This window comes from Sus scrofa, chromosome 14 (assembly GCF_054392235.1).
Source record: "Sus scrofa isolate SSC_HxYL_T2T_F1_AM1 chromosome 14, Sscrofa_HxYL_maternal_Yorkshire_Landrace_v2.0, whole genome shotgun sequence".
Lineage (NCBI taxonomy): Eukaryota > Metazoa > Chordata > Mammalia > Artiodactyla > Suidae > Sus > Sus scrofa.
Window position 1 is genome coordinate 58,481,721 of NC_139396.1, and position 18,155 is coordinate 58,499,875.

The window sequence follows — 18,155 nt, forward strand, 5'->3', positions numbered from 1 at the left end:
TACCCTGATAACTACTTCCTTAAACCAGTCGTAGCAGATGCTGACCTCCAGAATCCTTTTTGTATGAGATAATTAAATGCTTTTATGGCTTAAGCCACTGCCAAATTTTCTGTTACTTGCAACTGAATGAATTCTTATGCAATGTATTACCCGACCCACCCCTCACAATAAGGTAAGCATTGTCATCCCCATTTTTCAAGTAAGGAGACAGAGGTGGGTCACTTGTATAAGATCACAACTCTAGGAGTTCCCTGGTGGCTTAGTGGGTCAAGGATCCAGCATTGTCACTACTGTGGCTCTGGTCACTGCTGTGGCTCTGGTTCAAGCCCAGGCCTGGGAATTTCCACATGCCATGGGTGTAGCTAAAAGAAAAGGGGAGGGGGGGAGGTCACAAGTCCCACCCCCCCTTTTTTTTTTTTGGTCTTTTAAGGCCATACCTGCAGCATATGGAGGGTCCTGGGCTAGGAGGTGAATCAGAGCAGCAGCTGCTGGCTTACACCACAGCCACACTGGATCTGATCCACATCTGTGAACTACACTGCTACTTGCAGCAGTGCTAGATCCTTAACTCACTGAGCAAGGCCAGGGATTGAAAGCCTAATCCTCACAAAACCCACTGAGCCACAACTCTAAATAGTAGACAGACTCCAAATCAAGTTGCATGACTCCAGGGATTTCTATAAGAAGCCTGGCTACTTGGACGGCTATATTTATTAAATTTCTTAGGGTAATGCACTAACTTAATGCCTGCCACACAGAAGGTAATATGACCTATTCAAACGAGTGTTCACTATCTGAGTTTTACAAAGTAAAGGCAGGAGACTAAAATAAAGTATCAAGGGAGGGAAAGATCAGATTCAGTATTCCTCACCATTGGTTCTTAAAGGGAATAATCCTTATACCCTCTGCTTGTACCAGTTAGCTACTGCTATGTAACATAAACCCCCTAGGCCTACTTATAATACAAGGAACTCTACCCAATATTCAGTGACAATCTATACAGGAAATTAATCTGAAAAAGAATGGATGTGTGTACATGTATAAGTGAATCACTTTGTTGTATAGCAGAAATGCTCACAATGTTGTAAATCAACTATACTTCAGTAAAACTGAAAGATAAACTCCTAAGCTTAGTGGCTTAAAATGGCAACTATGTATTAACTTCTCATGCATCTACAAGAAGGCTAAATGGTCTTGTTTTTCTGAGCTGAGTTTGGATGTTTTAGGCTGGGCCTGATTTTGTGAATATAGCTAGTTGGCTGAGGGGTTGGCTAGGGACTGGCTAGTCTAGAATGGCCTCAGTTCACCTCCCCATGTTTTTCACATGCTTCTAGAGGATGACCCTATGTTAATTCACAAGGTGCATGGCAACAGTCCAAGAGTAAGCAAAGTAAGCTGAAATCAGTTAGTGCTTTTCAAGCCTTGGCCTATATCATGTCTGTCTACCCCATTAGCCAAAGAAAATTACACGGCCAAGGTCACAATCAAGGTGTAAAGCAAAAGACCTTTGCTCTAAATTGGAGAACGGAGAGAACCCATATAATCCATCTCCCCATAAATCCCTGTGATGGGTAAATAAGAAATAAGTATATTGATTAAGAACTGCTGACCTTCCTTGGAAAAGGTGAAACAAGAGAGAAAGGAAAGGAAGGAATTACTCCCTAAGCAGCACGTTAGAGTAGGAGAAACAAGGGTTGTGTCTTAAAAGACCAACTTTTGAGCCCTGATTCTGCCATGAATTAATTTTATGTGATCTTGAAGAGACAGAGCATTTCCCTTTTCTGGTTTGCAATTCTCTCTCTGGAAAATGATGGAGACACAACGTCAGATGTCTGAAACTAGAGGATCACAGGCTACATGCACATTTCTTTCGTTTGGCCTTCACAATACTCTAGTTTTAATTTAAAATACATTTAAATGTTTTAACTGGGGACATTTCAGTTAGAAATCTGGGTTTATGATTTTTCTCAAAAGATCTGGAAGATCTAGCAAAGGAGGGACAGCATTCCAACAGGTCAACAATGGATGCAATGGCTGTGGCTCGTCATTAGAGACAAGCTTTGTTCTTTTCTCTCCGGTTTACTATGGTCTTACTGATGCCATATTGTCTTCCAGACACTAAGATTTTTCTTACACTCAGCTGGACTCTTTTATTTACATTAATCTTTGGTTACTGTGGATATTTGAATTAGGATCATGGGCCAACTGATATGGTGAGTCCATGACATTTTCCTTTGGTGCTTCAGCCCAAATCACTTCAAAACATTTCCTTTCCACCCGCCTTGACATCAAGCCATGGAAATTCAAATCCACTTGGAATTCTGATGACATCCATGGACACTCTAGCCAGAAAAACTCCCATGTGAGCACACATATACATATGTGTAGGCACACACACTTTGCATGCACACACACAGACAGATACAGTATCACATATTGTTTTATCTGTGAACTTCAACTGGTTTAGGAAGTGCAGTTTGTCAGTCCTGCAGTCTATGGTGGACCCCAAGTTCTCCATCAAAATCCACCCCCCATAGTCTTGCCTAGACAACTCTGACACCTACTCAGGACTCCAGAAGACACCCTCACCAATGAATTTCTTGTGGTCAGAAGTCACCGTCTGCTCCCAGCTCCCTCCCCAGCTCCCACTGATGCTTTCAAAGAACAGAGAGCAAAACAAGCAAGCCACCATCAAGTGACCCACACCGAGAAAAGTGCAGGGGCCAGCAGGGCCCTGACCTTCCTGTGTAGGTAACAAATTGGATGCCGTGTTTGCACCGGGCCCTGGAGGGAGGGAAGGAAGGGGGAAGCGGGGAGGAGGAGGGCAGTACGGGATGGAATTGGGGTTACAGGGGTCAGCAGCCTTTGCTTTAGGCGTCCACACTGCGACTCCATCCACCCCTTACCAGGAAACAGCCACTGCTGCAGGGCATGTGGAGGGTAGCAGCTGGAGGTCAGCAGAGGCCAAAGCATGCACACACAAGTGTGTGTGTGTGTGTGTGTGTGTGTGTGTGTGTGTGTGTGTGTGTGTGTGTGTGTGTGTGTGTGTTTGTGTGTCTATACCCAGCCATGGGCAGAGGGAGTCATTGAATAGAATTCTTTTAAGAAATCTCTGAACCAGTTTCTAGTTCTTAAACACATAGTGTGTAATGCAATTCTTTTTTTCCCCCCAGCATGACCAGAAGGCAGGGTAGTTTGGCCTTTAAATGCACAGTTTCTGGGGAGTTCCCATCACAGTTCAGTGGTTAATGAATCTGACTAGCATCCATGAGGCACGTTCGACCCCTGGCCTTGCTCAGTGGGTTAAAGATCCTGCGTTGCCATGAACTGTAGTGTAGGTCACAGACATGGCTTGGATCCTGCATTGCTGTGGCTGTGGTGTAGGCTGGCAGTTGCAGCTCCGATTAGACCCCTAGCCTGGGAACCTCCATATGTCTCAGGTGTAGCCCTAAAAAAGTAAACAAACAAACAAACAAACAAATAAATAAATAAATAAATAAAAAGCACAGTTTCTGGAGCTAAACTCCCTGGGTTCAGCTGCTACTTCTGCTACTCAATAGCTGTGCTATTTGGGAAGACAATACAAATTTAGGTGCCTCAGTTTCTATTTAGAAAGAAAGGAAGACGGTGATAGTGACTTCCTCATGTATTTTTTGAGAACTATATAAATTAGTGTATATAAAACACTTAGAAAAATAAGCACACATGTCATTATTCATTCAACAGACACACAGAGGACCCTAGACATGATGTATTAATTTTTGTGAGCATCTACTTATGTACAAAGCAATATTCATTTTATATAAATTATATCATTTAATTCTCCCCCAAAGCCTTGGCAAGACGAACGCATTTTATCCAATTTTACAGACTCTGAGGCTCAGGAAGTTAGGTCTCTCGACAAGGGTTACCCCAGTCATGAATGATGGAACCTGCCATATCCACTTCATTCCAAAGCACTGGTTCCCAATCTAGTTATTACAGCCTCCAGTTTGCCCTTGGATTTCAAACACCTATGTCAGTGTTTAGATGGATGGATGGATGGATGGATGGATGGATGATTGGCTTTGCCATTCTCCCTTCACTTAGTCGTTCCGCCTTAACCTCCCATCCATAGACAATCATCCCCATTCTCCTTCCTGCCTGTCCTATCCCACCAGCCTCCATCTTCACCCTCAACCGCTGTCCATCTCGCCTCCTGGTTTCTCCTCCAAGGCAAGGCCCCAAATATTTCCCTGGCGCTGGAGGAAACTCATTCTTTCTGGTTTAATTTGCCCCGTCTGGCCTTAATTGCTTTGCCCTGTTGTAAGAAAAGACCTCCCATGGCGACAACCCTGTGGATGGGCTGGGTAGGGGGGCTAGAGAGCTGGGGAGGAAGTCCGGGCGAGCTGGTGAGTAGGGAGTGGATTAGTCAGAGGCCAATGGGGCAACGGAAGTCGGGGTTCTCCGAACGGGCGGCTCCAGACCCGCCCTTGGTTGTGACGTTTATGATTGAATTTGGGCAGGAGCATGGGGGGGGGGTGGTTGCAGTGCTGGCCTCCCTCGCCTCTACCCTGAGTGTTTGGTCCTGCAGCTCATTAAGCAGTGACACTTAACACATCATCAAACTGCTTTACAGGCACAGCCCACACAGCTCCTGGCCCCTGGAGTCCCCAGGTAGTGAAGGACGATGACCTCCCAGCAACTGGAGCTGGGACGTGGTGGACACACAAGGCGATCAAAGCTCACGTGGGAAAACCAGAGCAAGAACTGGATTAGGGTGCCAGGACCCCTGACCTTCCACCCCCAGGACCAATAAAAACTAAGGTGTGTAGAGCACAGGGGGTCCAGGACTGGTGTGGTGGGACACGCATGGCATCTGATGTCATGTGAACAAGGCTCAAATCCTGGATTTGTCACTTCCCAGCAGCTGCTGAACATCGGTGAGGTTTTTAACTTCTCTGACCTTCCGTTTCCTTTGTGAGGCTAATAAGGTCCGCCCCAGAGGGCTGTTGCCAGAAATATTAGGATTCAGCATATAAAGGGCTAAACAGAGGGCAGACAAAAAAAAAAAAAAAAAGTAGTGCTTATTTGAATTATACAATCCTAGTTCCCCACTCTTGGAGGAGCAAAGGGCTCAGCTGGATCAGGCTGACAATTCTTAGTTTCCTCCACCCAGACTGTCTTCCAACATTACCAAAAATCACAATAAGAAAAGGGACAGGGGGAGGGAGTGGGATGGACTGGGAGTCTGAAGTTAGTAGATGCAAATTGCATCTGGAGTGGATAAACAATGAAGTACTGCTGTATAGCACAGGGAACTATATCCAATCACTTATAATAGAACATGATGGAAGATAATATGAGAGAAAGAATTTATATATATAAATGTATGACTGGGTCACTTTGCTGTACCTTAGAAATTGACAGAACATTGTAAATCAACTATAATAAAAAAAAGTGTTTTTAAAAAGAAAAGTGACAAGAAAAGAGCAGTCTCAAGTTAGTAAGGGTCCACTATGAAGCAAGTGATTATATTTATATATATATATATACATATATATATAACAGATAATCATATGTTATATAACTATAATACATAATATATATTACCTTATGTTTTCACTAGGTGGGACTTTAATTATTTCCATTTTAGAGAGACTTTAGCTCCTGCACTAAGTGACATGGAGTAACATGATCTGACATTTCAGATATGGAAACTGAGGCTCAGAAGGAAGAAGTCATTTATCTCATGTCTCCTGGTGACAGAGCTGGAATGTAAACCCACACCCAAGACTTTGAGTCCTTGTTCTTTACAACATGGTGTAGATCTCAGCAGGGCTGGGAGGAAGGAGCAGGAAGAGCCACAGGGGCGGTCCCCTGTTGTATTTGGGAGGTTCTTGGTCCTTGTCTCCCACCTCAGCTCTCAGAAAGGTCCATCTGAGAAGTCCCTGATTTCCAGCCATTCTTCTTCCAGAGTCTCAAGTATTTCCTAAATCTCCTTGAAATAGTCCTGGCCAAGAAGGGGCTGCTTTCACAGATGATGTGTAGTAATGAGGCAGGGTTAATACCTCGTTAGGTCACGGTGCCATTTTGCATTTCATGGATATTCAGTAACACAAGCAACAACAAACATATGAATTCCTGGGCCCTGCTTTCTGTTGGGGTGGGGAGCACAGGATAAGGGCCCCTGGATGAAGGCACAGGATAAAAGCCGGTGCCTGGTTCTCATGATGCATGAAGATGCTCCAGCAACTGCGATCTGTGGCCCCATCTTCCCATCCACTTCTGAGCCCCCTGTTGGTATTTGGGTTACTTTAGGGCTTAGAGCTATGAGAATAAGCAACCTCCTTGGCCTGCCTAAAGGGTGAGTGTAGTGTGCGTGTGCGTGTGTGTGTGAATACTATATTAGTTTGCTTGGATTGCCATCACAAATTACAACAGAGTGGCTTGAAAAAAAAACAGAAGTTTAATGTCTCACAGGTTTGGAGACTCAAAGCCCAAGATCAGGGGTTCAGCAGAATTGGTTCCCTTCTGAGGGTTGTGAAGGAGAATCTGGTCTATTCTGTTCTCCTAGCTGCTGGTGGTGTGCTGGCTATCTTCAGGACCCTAGTCCTATAGATGCTTCTCTCTGATCTCTGCTTCATGTTCACATGGCTTTCTCCCTGTGTCTATGTCTGTGTCCAAATTTCCCCTTTTTTAAAGGACACCAGTCATATTGGATTGGGTCCCACCCTAATGATCTCCTTTTAACTTAGTCGCCACCGTTAAGAACTTATCTTCAAATCAGGTCACCTTCTGAGGTCCTGGGAGTTAGGGCCTCAACATAGGAATTTTGAGGAGACAGAGTTCAACCCACCACAGGTACATATGACTGCCAGTGGCACAGGACACCAAAGACACCAGAGAACTGGGAGGAGGTTGGCAGACACTGAGATTTATCTGCTCCATTATCCATTCTGCTCTTTTTTTCTTGCTACTGGAATCCCAGATTTGTTCAGAATGGCATATTTAACAAGCACCCACTATGTCAAAGGCTATACTCCTCAAGAGGAGATGCTCTTTGTCCTCATGGATAGGGAGACAGGCAATAGGCACTAGTTTCATAGATTTATAGAAAGATAGAAGGTATATACTGGTTTTCAAAGAAACAAAAAAGTAAAGTTGGATGCACTGGTTTGAAGAATATCCCCCCACATTCATGCCCACCCAAATCTTATAATTTCCCTTTTGGAAATAGGATCTCTGCCAATGTAATCAAGTTAAGATGAGATTATACTGGATAAGGGTGAGCCCTAAGCCAATGACTGGTGTGTTTTAAGGAGAGGGGAATGTGGACAGAGACACAAACAGAAGTCCATGTGATGATGGAGGCAGAGATTGGAGAGATGCATCTATAAGCCCAGGATCCCTGCGGATTGCAGAAGCCACCAGAAGCTAGGAGAGAGGCATGGAAATGGTTCTTCTTCATAGCCTCCAAAAGGAAACAACTCTGCCAATACCTTGATTCTGGGCTTCCAGCCTCCAGAATTGTGAGACAATAAATTTTAGTATTTTAAGCCACCCGGTTAATGGGACTTGGTTACAGCAGCCACAGGAAATGAATACACTGTAAGGCAAATCAGGAATGGGAGGAGTTTTGTGAGTTGACCTGATGAAGAAGGTGACATTTAAACAAAGACATAATGGAAGTGAGAAGACCACGTGGGTACTGGGGAAGAACACTTCATGTAGAGGGAATGGCCAGTGCAAAGGGGCTAGATAGGGACCTGAGAGGCCAGTGGTGGCTGGAATGATGAGAGAGAGGGAGTGAGCAGGAAAGGATGAGGTCAGAAATGACACAGGAACCAGACCTTGTAGGTCCTATGGGCCACCATAAAGACTTTAGCTCTTGCACTAAGTGACATGGAGTAACATGATCTGACATTTCAGAAGTGACATAATATGACTACACTCCAAGCCAGGTGGACCATGATTAAACGAAAAGCAAACATGGAAAATTTATCCTCCATTTTCCCAAAGTTCCTTGTAGCTAGTAGAAGCTAAAAGATGATCAAGTAAAAACTGATAAGATACAGTCATAAGGCTACTGAAGGAGGTGGTGGTCTCTAGGAGAATGTTTGCTTTTCTAATATAAGGGATTGACACAGCTAACACAGCCCTTCTTTCACCCCTCTTCTCTTTCAACTGGGGCATAAGTCTGGTGCTTCAGCAGCCATTTTGCAACATGAGGCAACAAGCCTGGATTTAAAAAAAATCAACCCATATGGTGGGAATGTAAATTGGTGCAGCCACTATGGAAAACAGAATGAAAGTTTCTCGAAAAACTAAAAGCCAAACTACCATATGATCCAGGAATTCCACCCCTGGGTGTATATATCAAACAACCACCCCCCCAAAAAAATACTAATTAGAAAAGATACATTCACCCAATGTTCATAACAGTATTATTTACAATAGCCAAGCTATGCAAGCAACCTAGGTGTCCATAAACAGATGAATAGAAAAGATGTGGTATGTATGTACATATGTATGTACATATGTACATACATATGTACACACAGGGACACACACACACAATGGAATACTACTCAGCCATTAAAAAGAGAATGAAATTTTGCCATTTGCAATAACATGGATGGACTTGGAGGGTATTATGCTAAATGAAATGTCAGACAGTGAAAGACAAATACTGTATGATATCACTTACATATGAAATTTAAAAATACAACAAACTAGTGAATATAACATAAAATAAGCAGACTCAGACTCACAGATACAAAGAACAAATTAGTGGTTACCAGTGGGGAGAGGGAAGGAGGGAGGGGCAATATAGGGGTCAGGGAGTAAATGGCACAAACTATTAGATATTAAATAAGCTACAAGGAGTGGGAGATACAAACTATTAGGTGTAAGACAGGCTCAAGGATGTATTGTACAACATGGGGAATGCAGCCAATATTCTGTAATTTTATAATAACTATAAATGGAGTATAACCTTTAAAATTGTGACTCACTATGCTGTACACCTATAACATATATTTTACAGCAACTATACTTCAACCTAAAAAAAAAATAAACCCATAGGAGTTCCTGTTGTGGCTCAGCAGAAACAAATATGACTAGCATTCATGAGGACGCAGGTTCAATCCCTGGCCTCATTCAGTGGGTTAAGGATCCGGCTGTGGTGTAGGTCACAGACATGGCTTGGATCTTGTGTTGCTGCAGCTGTGGTGTAGGCTAGCAGTTACAGCTCTGATTCAACCCCTAGCCTGGGAAGTTCCAGATGCCACAGATATGGCCCTAAAAACATAGATAGATGATAGATAGATAGATAGATAGATAGATAGATAGATAGATAGATATTTTTTTTAAAATCAACCCATAAAGCAAAGGAAGATAAACAGAGACTTACCTACAATGTCATCACCAAGTAGTTAAGCCAACAAAAACCACCACCTACCCTCTCACTTATTGTTATGTGTGAACACTATGTGTTTAAGCCATAGATTAGGTTCCCTTTTACTTGCAGCTGAACATTTTCCTAATGGATATAGTAGAAAATCAGACTCCAGAGAGTCAATAACAAGAAGGTCATTTAGAAGCTAAGGCAATATCTACTTGGGTCAGTCTTTACTCCAACATTGGCATTTGGGGGGAAGACAAAGTTGAACAATTTATCAGAAAAGGCTCTAATAGCCAGAAATTGCACAGCAGATACAATGAATCTTTGTGAATGTTCACTCAGACTTGAAAAGGAGATGAGTAAGATAAAAAGAAGCTGTGTGTAGAAAGGATAATCATTACTTCCTTTCTCTGATAAATGTGCCTAAGCCCTGTGATAAACAAATAGTCAATAGGAAAACAAAATTATGCACTGAAATTTGACTATCCCTTGGGATATCTTCTAGGAAGGCAAGATAGATGTCTTTTGCCTTCTCAAATGCAGGATTACTTGAAACTGAAATGATTTCCATTTTTGGACCTCAGTAAATAGTTCACAACTGTTTTGGCTTTTGGAACCCTAAGTCCGTGTAATGAAATCTATGGGCCCAGCACCTAAAGTCAATTCACAGAGTGACATGTATAAAAATGTACATGATTTCAGAGGGCTCACGGGCCTTTGAAACACAAAGTCTATATCCACCAGATCAAATCTCTGGCAGGCTGTCCTGAAGTCAGAGAGCAAGGTGAGGAATGGGTATGGTTTGGAAAATAGAATGTTAAGTTCAATTTGCAGCCCAATGATTTGAAAGTGCAACATTATCATATTGCATGTTACTGGGTACTGGGACACATCCAAGTCCAAACTGCTAGCTTGGAAGGGAATTTAGAACTTCAGATTCAGAATCCTTTATTGCCTTCTGTGTTTCTCTCTTCTTTTTTTTTTTTTTTTTGTCTCAAAGATTTCTTGCATGCCCAATAAAAGACAGCCTCTGTGCTGAATGCCAAGGATATCAAAGAGAATAAAGAACATGTGTCTTCAGGCGTGGTGAGGACAGGGAAACCCCGTGATGTAACATGTTAGGAAATTTATCAGAGAACACTTGACCTGATACAATAGGTCTAGTGATATGAATGTGCATTAGACACTGATTCCATGACGAATGTGTGTAGCACATAATAGCAAAAATAAATCAATGCTTCAAAGGAGAAGTGAGGGTGACATTAGCCTTCCTATTGCCAGCAACAGCTCGGCCTTGCTTTTAGTCTGTGTGATTCTAGTCAAACTAAGCCCACTTTTTGAATCAAGAGAGGATCTGTGATCCAAGGCTGGCCAATCAGACCACCAGGTTCTTCCAAGACCAGTGATTGGTCCGGGGATGGTCTTGTGATCCAAGTCAGATCCATCAGAGCTGATGAGATGGAGTCCTGGCACTTTTGTTTGAGCTTTGGGCAAAACAAACTCTGTTCTCTCTGAATGAAAGTGAGAGAATGTGGGTGGGGCTAGAGCTCCTGGAGGGTCTCGTGTTCATGAGGAGATAGGATGTCTGAGACAGAGAAAACCAAAGGAACAAAGGAAGGCAAAGTGAATGATAGATGACTCTGTGTGAGACCTGGAATCAAGTCAAGACAGAAACCACAGCTAGTCCCTATTTTAGCTATATGAACATATTAATGTACATATCTATGAACATACATATGCACATATTTACATAGTTATATATGTGTATGTGTATAGGTATATGCATATGAACACAATTTTGATTGATTTTCTGCCCGTGGTTATCCCAACGTTCCTGATGAAGGCACTTCACAAGGTCAGTTGGAAGGCCATCTACTCAGAAGGGGATGCTAAGCCAAGGAATGGAAGAATTACTCAGGAAGCATATACATAAAAAGAAGGACTGAATTAGTCAAAGGATAACATTTGAAACCATGGTTGCACAGATATGCCACGACAATAAAGAGGATTCCTTGATGAGGTTGAATGGGAGTCACTTACAACTAAAAGACTCTGGTTGAAGACAGTGTCAGAGCATCCTTGTACAGGTGAAGACTTAGGGGCCCAGGTAGATTAAATTACTTGTTCAATGTTTTACAATTAACTAACCAAGCTGAGCCAATATGAATACATTCTAGGACTGCTATGATTTGGGGAAAAATTCCATTACCACCACCACCCCCTGGCTGGAGTTGCTGAATTGCATAAAAATATATAGCTACTGGCGGGCAATGTGGCATCATCACATGGGCAATCTGCCTAAGAAGGGAGCTGATGTTGAGGGGAAAAAAAAAGTAATGAAATGTTAGAGGCCAAGTCCTGATAGCACTTTGTTAGCCCCTGGATCTAACTATGCCTGAAGCTACTCCAAGCTTGACCTTTTCAATCAGTGAAGTCAATTAGTACTTACCCCTCCTTGGCAGTACTCAGCAGTCACCTTTACATGCTGTCAATTCTTTATAGAAAATAGCTGCAGCTCCCTTCCTGCAGGTCCCTCCCCCAGCCCCTGGCCACTGAGGTACCCTTGGCATCATGCAGGAAAAGCTGGGAAGCCCAGAATGTTTAAACCCCAGCAGCAGCCCTCAACTGACCACAGAGACTGAATGGATAACTTCCCCAGTTCCCTTGCCCCTCAACTGAGATAACTCAAAAAGATATTCTATGATATCACCCATAGTTTGGAACAAATGACTTAAGCTCCATCTCCCCCCATTACAACTAGCTTGATAATGAGCACTCTCTATCAGCTTCCTTCTCTTCCCTGCTTCATTTTTCCAATACTAACCATGGTTTCCTGTGATCATCTCCCAAGTAAACTATTTGTACTCATCTCCTCATCTCAAGACTGCTTCAAAATAGGATCAATATATTTTGGACCGAGTCCAAAATAAGACACATACTCCACTTTTTTTTTAAGTTTTAGGCCATGATGAACTCTGTTTCTATAGCTCACACCCATCCATGTTCCATAAGGATCTCAACATCCTTATCATAAGTAGAAACATCTCCATCATTGAGAGAATCAGAGCAGGTGCCCTGAACCCATAGAATTCAGTTAGCAGAGATGCCACACTCTTCCTTCTGAGGAGGGGCTGGAGTGTTAACAGAAAAGACGAGGTGCCTGGGTCTCACCAATGGGTGTCCCCCAAGCCTATGGAGAGCAGAAACCTTGGATCTTATGAGAGGTCCCATTTTCTTTTCTCATAAATGTTGCAGGTTCCCCGCTCCATGTATTGCTGTTAATAAATTATACTCCACCCCTCTTTTAAGGCCCTTTTGTTATATAACTCCAGCTCCCAGTTCCATTAACTCTCCATTACTCGAACACTTCATTATGACTTTTTTTTTTTTTTTTTTTTTTTTTTGTGCTAGCTGAGAGCATGGCTTCTGACACCCTCAGCCAGGCAGGAGGCAGAGATCAAAATGGCCCATTAAGTTCCTGTGGCCAATGCACAACTTTTTTTTTTTTCCCAGAGTCTATTTTCTGCTGCTTTTAAAATAATGGGCTCGAATGTTTCCCTTCCCTAGCAAATTCCCCAATAGCATGCCAAGGACAGAGCCCAGGACAGAGAGCTTCGGGTGGCCTGAAACGCAACTGTTTCTTCACATCCTTCCTTCCTACCCACCCACCACCGCAGTGGAAGGTTTAATTCCCCTCAAAGTGAGGCCACACTTTTGGGTCATCAGCTGAAATGTGCAACCCAGGCCATCATGAGTAATGCTTTAAAGTGCCAAGTGTTGGTCTCAAATGCCTGATTACAAGATGTTGCATAGGAGAATATAAGCATTGGAAGGCTGGGGAGGCTAGTTCCTCAACTGTCTTCCAAAGCCCCTGTTGTTCAATGCTGTGTTTCCAAGATGCCGTCTTCTCTTTTTTGTTTCTGATGGTTTACTTGGGGAACACAAAGCCAAATCACAGGGAACAAAGCAATTTGCAAAAGACAGAAGCAAAGACAACACAGGCACATGGCATTTGCACATGCTTCATCTGTAAAATACACATAAAATAGATATGCACATAGATGGCTGGTATATAGCTCTGTGCTTCACATGCATTACTTTATCTAACTTTCCCCTCAATTAATATTATAGCCATTTTTCAGAAGGAGAAAGCAAGTCACAGAGAGGAAAAGTGCCATATCTAACACCACACAGATATTAAGAATTAGGGTCTGGATGTGGCTGAGAACTATCTTCTCAAGATCACATGCTTGCTTATAAACATATTGCTCTGTTGTCTCTTAGATTTTCACTTAAGCTGAAACTGAGACACATGTGTACTACGTTCATCACGCATTTTCATAAATATCATACACCCAAAACCTCATTGCCAACACATGATATCAGAGGCACTTTGCCTTTAGCCCAGCTGTAATGCTCTCAGCTTCAACAGCATAAAAATAAGTCCTTTTGTTTGGACAAGGCCTTGCCATTTACAAAGCACTTTCATATACATTAACTCATCAGCACTGAATTCGCTGACAGGGCCAAGACGAGAAATGGACAAGGGAAAGGTAATATATCATTGACCAAAATAATAATTTGGCCCTTTAGATAAAGGTTTCCATCCAAGAATAAAGTATATCTTTTAGCCACATACAGGCAAGATCAATAGTCATATCATCTTTGTCCTGGAAGGGATCTTGGAGATGACTGTCTTAGTTCACTTGGGCTGCCATAACCAAATACCATAGATCAGTGCCTTAAACAACAGAAATGTATTTCTTACCATGCTGAAGCCTGGAGGGCCAAGATCAGGGTGGCAGCTTGGCTGGGTTCTGATAAGGCTTTTCTTTCTGGCTTGCCTGTGGCCACCTTCTCACTAGGTCCTACCATGGCAGAGAGACAGACAGAAAAAGAGAGAGCTCCAACCTCTTCCTCTTCTCATGAGGACCCTAATCCCTTCACAGAGACCCTATCTTCATGATCCCCTCTAAACTTAATGACCCTCCAAAGGCCCCATGTCTAAATACCATAACCTTGGAAGGCAGTATATTAGTGCATCTTTTATTGGGGGAGGGGTGGGAATACAATTCATCCCATAACATACTTAACCCATATTCAACCCATTTCTCAACAGAACTATGAAGAACAAGATGGAGTCAATTCCCCAACTCCAAAGAAAGGAGAAGGGAAAAAAAAGTCATACAACTGATTGGACTGGCAACTGTGTAATCAATTGATTAACAAGTCATTGGATTCTTGCTTGCCCTACTTGATTGATCATTAAAGTCAACAGTCATAATAGCTTCCAAAAATCCCCTTTTCCCAACCCAAACACACACATGCCCTTTTCTCCAAGCTTTTTTAATTTAAAAAATTTTTTTCATCTTATTTTTTATTTTTCATTAAAGTATAGATGATTTATAGTGTTGTGCTAATTTCTGCTGTACAGCCTAGTGACCCAGTCATATACATATATTCTTTTTCTCATGCTCTCTTCCATCATGTTCCATCCCAAGAGACTGGATAGAGTTCCCTGTGCTATACAATAGGACCTGACTGCTCATCCACTCTAAATGTCATAGTTTGCATCTACCAATCCCAAATTGTCATCCAACAGATAGCCAATAGGCACATGAAAAGATACTCAACATCACTAATTATTAGAGAAATGTGAATCTCCAAGCACTCTTGAGAACTGGATCCAACAAGCTAAAACGACAGACTGGATGGGCAGGGCTTAACTATTTAGGTAGTCAGAACTACGTCTCGTTTTGGTAGTTCTCTGCGTCAAACGCCAAACTTCAGGGCAGACCACGTTCATGCACAGTCCAAGCTGACATGTCTTTGTCTAGCTCTTGTGGGGTGATTTTGATTTTTATGGTCAAATTAGTGGTTTCTTTTGGTGCCTTTGATCAGCTTCACTTCTGATCTCAAGATTACCCAAGCAACTGACCAGTTTGGTTCATTCGCACAAACATCCAGTTAAAAATAAGTCAACCGCACCATCTGTGGGGTATTGTGCAGGCAAAAGAAAATAAAAAAACCCTGAATTTTACATGTGGCTTCTTTTTCCTCTCCCGCTTTCCTCTCTCAACCAGTTGTGTAGGCACAACCGCAGAAGAATTGCCATCCTGGGGGGTAAAAAAAAGAAACACGAACAGACAACGATTCCACCCCGGCATTCGTGCGATCTTGAAGTTTGCCCCCAGTAAGCAAAAGCCTGACACTTGAATGATTCACAACACAGCTCCTACCCAGAAGAATGTGCCAAGAGCCAGATGGCCTTATCAGCCTGGGTCGGGGTGGTGGAGGCTGGAGGTGGGGGATTAAATCGATTGAAATCAGTTTCTCTCCCAGTCTGGGCCCAGCTTCTGAATTCTAGGATTCCTCAAACCTCAAAAGTGGAATTGCTGTTCTCTCAAGTCCCAGGGTGGCTGGATTCCAAGCCCCTTGCAGCCAAATCCTAAAACGTGGCTTTACTTTGGAGAATTCAAATGTGGCTTCGCTTTCAAGAATCTGGCCCCAGCGTGACGGGGATCTGGTGAATCACTTGGAAAATGGAAAACGGAAAGGTCTAAGAGGTTTGCCTCCCACCCAGGCCCCATGGCAAACTGGTCTAACTGGCTGGCCTAGCCAAGGGTGTCTGCCTGGCCTTCCAGATGCCTCACTGTAGGGAAACAGGCATTGCCCATTTGGGGGAGCGCTCAGAGGGCCTTTGTCTGCCTTTCCTTTCCCTACTGTAACCTTGAGGCGAGGCCACAGCTGTTTATGTGCTTAACTTTACTAGGGATTTTTTTTTTTTTTTTCCTGAGGCCCCATTCCTTGCTGGGCCCAGTAAGGTATCCTAACTTCTGCAAACTTCCCACTGACTCTCCACACATGGGTATGTACCACTGTGATAGTCCAGAACACCCAGGAACTTAGAAGACTGATTGAGAAACGAGGGGCACGAAGGTTTCCTAAAAATAAAATGAAATGAAAAATGCTGATGATGACTTTGAAAAACAGCTGCGGACTTCCCGATCAAGATATGTAGCCTTCTGGGGTTATTTCCAGGCCAGGCTGCCTGCCAAAGGCTGTGATGAATTCTAGGTTCCATATGGCGTGTCCCATATAACAGAGATCTGGCACCCATGAATCCCAAACTCTAACCTGCCGTTCCAAGACTGGCTCTCCTAGAGATGTAGGTTTGTAAGGGTTGAACTCCAAGATCCTCTTAGATGTTCTTTCCTCTATTTGGAAGGAAGATTCTCATGCAGACCTCTCATTTCTACTGTGGCCTGCTGAAAAGCCCTTGGCTTTGGAGCCATGAGTTGCTGAGTTCAAATTCTCACTCTTTCCCTTACTCGCAAAGTGCATTCAAATAAGAAATGTAACTTCTCTGAACATCAGCTTCTGTATCCACAAAAGGAAAATGATCAAGTCCAGCCCTTAGGGTTCCACAAAGTTACAGGTAAACTAATTAAGTGGGCTGGTACTATAGCTCTATATATATATGAGATGCTCAAAATCTAGTACCTATCCTTATTATCATATGCCCTCCATTTTGCCCCAGTGGGACATAAATCCAATTGTATGGTACAAAGCATCTTGTGCTGGTCATTGAGGTCCCCAGAGTCCAAGGCAGCATCTGGAAAATCAATGTTCCATTCAAGAAATATCCCTTAAGCATTTCTTTGTGTCAAGCCCTATTCGAGACATGGGACTGCAGAGATAAGTCAGACTCAGATCTTGTTCTTAAGGAGTCATAGTGTTAAAGAGAAAGAGAGAGACCAGTGTAACAAGGAAAATACCTGTGTGTGTGTGCGTGCATTACTGTCTATTAATGTACTTTTCTTCTCTCCCTCTAATTCTGCCACATTCCTTCCTCTACCAAGTCAAAGTTATAGAGAGATTGCCCCTGAGGATGGGAAGGTGGCCACCACCTAGAATAAAGGACTCAGTAGAGTAAGAGGAAAGAAGAATAGGGCAGGAGTTCCCTGGTGGCCAAGTGGTTAAAAGATCTGGCATTTTCACTGCTACAGCATGGGTTTGACCCCTTCTGCATGGTGCAGGCACAGCAAGAAAGAGAAAGGAAGGAAAGAAGGAAGGAAAGAAGGAAAGAAGGAAAGAAGGAAGGAAGGAAGGAAGGAAGGAAGGAAGGAAGGAAGGAAGGAAGGAAAGAAAGAAAGAAAGAAAGAAAGAAAGAAAGAAAGGGAGGGAGGGAGGGAGGGAAGGAAGGAAGGAAGGAAAAGAAAGAGAGAGAGAGAGAGAAAGAAAGAGAGAAAAAGTTTGCTTGGTGCTGAGTTGTCAGGAGTGGAAGAGTCCTTGGTCAACCCTCAGCAGCACTCTTCTGCCTATAGGAATCAGGGGAGACAGAAATATCCGTATGTGTTTGGGGGAATCTAACCACCTCTGGGACCGTGGCCCTGGTTCACTTCAAAGTTTCTCAGAGCATGACCATGCTGATGGCTTTGGGTACCCCAGACTGAGAGTGGCATCTAAGGAAACTGGAAGTCCTATGTATGCCAGGGAGAATGCTAAGAGTCTAGAAAAGCAGAAAAACCCCAAAATCAGAAGTGGGAAATGACCAGGGTTGAGGACTGCAGGGCAGTGTGGGACCCAGGAGACAGGCAAGGCTGGCCACCTACAGCAGAACAGAGCGAGCTGCCAATGCAAACTGGTCACCCTGTCACTGTGCCCAGAAGCTGCCTTGTAAATGAGGCAGAGAAGCAGGGCCATCTTGAGAAGGAAGACGTAGACTTTACCAGGAGTTCAAGTCTGTATTGGCTGAATATTTCCTAAA

General features: G+C 43.2%; 1 long non-coding RNA gene across 6 annotated transcripts in view; it reads right to left on the bottom strand.

Annotated features, from left to right (window-relative positions):
• LOC110256790 (uncharacterized) overlaps nt 1–18,155 on the bottom strand; it is a 396,755-nt gene that overhangs the window by 184,446 nt on the left and 194,154 nt on the right. For 3 of the 6 annotated variants that reach the window (XR_014826187.1, XR_014826188.1, XR_014826186.1), the window contains exon 3: nt 14,154–14,253. The exons of the other annotated variants lie outside the window; for them this stretch is intronic. This is a non-coding gene — a long non-coding RNA (uncharacterized LOC110256790). The remainder of the gene's footprint in view (nt 1–14,153; nt 14,254–18,155) is intronic. 6 annotated transcript variants of the gene reach the window in all.